Genomic DNA, 3,654 nt, shown 5'->3' on the forward strand with positions numbered 1-3,654 from the left:
CTAGAAATTATTTGGAGAAGAATGCAATTGGTCTCATCTTTTTTGGAATTTAAATGAAGAAGATATGAATTTTTGAAAATAATGGAAATAAAAGAAATAAAATCAGAAAATAAGAAAATCAAAAAAACAAGGAGCGTTAGATCTGAGCTCATTAATTGAACTGGCAGATCATACGCTCCAGAAGCGCGCTTCCACCATAGACCAAAGTCCATGCGTAACACCATGAATTAAAATGAGTCATAACAAGCGAAGGCCAGGATTAGATCTGGAAAATGCATCCAACGATCCAGATTGGACCTGGCAATGGGACGGCCACCGGAGCCACCTTCTTCTCCGGTGAGCATGAAGATTCCGGCCAAATTTGCAGGTTTCAAAAGCTTAACCAAAATACACGATCCATACATCATTGGAAAGCTGGGATGATGTACATCATCCCTGTATCACTCAATTCCTCTCTAGAACTCTATATTGAGAGAAATCAGAGATGTAAATTTTGTGATGTTCATGAGAACTTGATGGATTTCAAAAATTAAAGGCACAATAATGATGCCTCTATTGAGAGGACTTCAACCAACACAAAATCCAAGCAAATAGATCAATAGATGATGAGTTTCGAAGAAAAAACCAGTTGGAGAACAACCTTGGATTCTGGAGATTTGAGCTTGATTCCTTGCTTCCTTTATCAAAATAGAAGATCAATGAACTAAAGGATGAAGGTTTAGAAGCTTTAGATCCAAAGATTCAACCAGATGTAGTTGAATTTTGGATCTGAAAAATTTGAAGAAAAGTGAAATAGCTTCTTTGGTGAGAGGTTAGGTTTTCAGTTCTGCAGCATATCAGGTTGATTCATGGATGAAATTTGAATGGAGTGAGGTCCTATTTATAGATGGAATGGCAAGGAGAGTGTGATTCAATCCATGTGCATGGAATTGGATATCCATTGCATGGGCTTGCATGATCATGCAAAAGGCCCAAATTCAATTCCAAATGCAATCTGAAATCATACCAAAGTGAAATGGACGTGTAATCTGAATGGTAATTGCTTGTGCATGGAATTTTGAAGTGTTATGCATAATTAAACTAAAAACTTCTCCTCTTCGAAAATACCATTTGCCAAATCCAAACATGATCATGTGAGTAATGGTTGGAAAGGTTTTGATGTAAGGAACAATTGTTATGTTGGGCAAAAATCCATTTGAAGTGTGGAAATTGGTGAAATTGGAGTTTAAAGTGCAAGGTGCAAAACATGTAAAGGCAAAGTTTCTAAATTTGGCCAATGTTCAAGCCCTTCTATTTTGATGATGCAAGCATCAAATGAAAACACCTCCAACATCAAAGTTGTATATCTCTTCAACACAATCAAAATGGAATTAAATTTGGCATCATTTGGATTTTGGATGAAAGAGTTATGGGCACTTGAAGTTGGACTTTTTTGCCTTTCAATGCATTAGGTCCAAAGTGACCTATAATGTCTTGCATTATCACATGTATTTCCTTTGAGATTTTGAAATTTTGTTCAACATAACATTTGAATTAGACATCTTAAGCTTTCCAATGCATTTGATCCCACCTCAAAATAGTAAAAAATGAGTGAGTTATGTCCTTGGGAAGTTGACCCAAAATTAGGGTTTCAGTCAAAATGACCTATAATGTCTTGGAATAGGAGATGACCTTCCAAGCTTCAAATCAATTTTTGATGAACATGAAAGTTGTTCATATGGTCCTCAAGAACATTTGTTCGTTTGGGATAATATCCATTTGACTAACACACAAAAAGTTAGGTCTCAGTGTATTTCAAAAATAGTCAGATGAATTGACTGATCAACTTCTCAAGTCCACAACCCATATCTTGATGAATTGATGATTGAGGACACTCAAATAAGTTCAAATATGCATGAAATGATGAATTAAAGAACTTCCCTTTATTGTATTTGATCATGGGCTGAGGTTGCTTCAAGAGCAAGGCATTGTGGATGATTAGATGAATTAGGGTTTTCTTGGGGAACAAACCTCATACCCTTTGACTAGCTTTGATCAAAATGATGAATTGAGATGCTAGGGAGGCATATTTGATGGATGAGAGCTTTGGGAACCATTACCATGCTTGCTTTCATCTCCTCTTAGCCATATCTTTGTACCAATTATCTCCTTGAAGCTTTGGACCTTGTGATGGCTCCAACTACAAACAAAAGATGTTAGTGACATATTTTTGTGCTTTTGGTTAGTAAAAATAAGAAAAACAATAATATACAATTCAAACATGCTTGGTGATCTGAAACCACTCACAAGAGGTCCCACCCAAAGGTAAGGGGAATCAAGATGCTTATGATCCTTGAGGCTATGCAAATGCAATGTTATGATGCCATGAGGGATCTTAGGGACAAAATTGGGGTCTTACAGATGCCCCTATTTAAGGTCATTCTAGCCGGAGAAGCGAAGGTTAAAATCTTCGTCTCGACGGGGTATAATGGGCTTAAATAATAACAAAGAGACGAGTTTTGGTCCCTAAGAGACCTCATGATGCAGATGTATGCATGCAAATAGTAAAATTTTGTGGGGATATGTGTTCACAAACGCAAAGATCAGAAGAAAATTGACAATCCCTATGAATAATTCATTCCATGGGGCAGAGACCCTAACAGGGAGTAAAGGGATGCAAACGCGTGAGTAGGCCACGACTTGAAACTTGCTGAGGGACACGGAGGGAATCCATGAATTGAATCAATGGAAGGACTCGAGCTGACTCGAAGATGCATGTATTGGGGAATATGCCAATACAGCAAAATTATCCGCAACGGATACCTCGGATAAAAATCCGGACTCAGGTGGGGATGTCCATTAAGGACTCAGCTGAGAAAAAAAAAACAAATGAGGTATTACCGGTTACTGGGTAATAAGCTCAAAAAGAGATCACGTAATCCCATCGGCATAAGGGTGAGGGGAAAACATGCTCTAGGAGAATGAATATCTAAGACCGGTATAAGGGTGAGAGATATCAATCAACCAAATCATCTGAGGAAGACCTAAAAGGTGTATTTCAACTCAGGAAAATCTGACTCCACAGGGGACAAAAAGTCATAATAGGGAGCAGAAAGAGGGAACACCAGGGATGCCGGTTACTGGGCATATAATAGGTGACCAACCAAAGCGTGAATAGGGGAAAATTCCCAAACACTCATCATCCAAAAGAGGGCTAAAAAACTCGATTATGGGATGGACATTCGATTCCAAAAGGGATACGAATCTTACTCAACCGGGGAAGAACAAAAGGCTTCGACCAAAGAGTGCATGAGATATATTATCTATTACCGTCAGAACGTAGATAATATACTCGCATGGAAGATTATCCACAACCGGTTACTGGGTTAATAAAGGATAAATCTACCGACAGAGAAAGGCATTGGGATACCGAAACTAGGTATATAATGATGACCATTCAAGGAGAGCAACAAACGTTACCGTCAACCGGTATATGAAAGATGACTGCTGGGGATAAACTACTTAATTAGAGCAATTATCCAAGAAAATGAGGGGATATCAACACCGAATATTGGATGAAGATAACCATCAAGGAGGGGATTACATCTACCGGATACTGGGTAGAAAACCACGGAGGAGTAACCGTCATCAATCAGGTTAACTCTGCAAGGGGAT

This window comes from Lathyrus oleraceus, chromosome 1 (assembly GCF_024323335.1).
Source record: "Lathyrus oleraceus cultivar Zhongwan6 chromosome 1, CAAS_Psat_ZW6_1.0, whole genome shotgun sequence".
Taxonomy (NCBI): domain Eukaryota; kingdom Viridiplantae; phylum Streptophyta; class Magnoliopsida; order Fabales; family Fabaceae; genus Lathyrus; species Lathyrus oleraceus.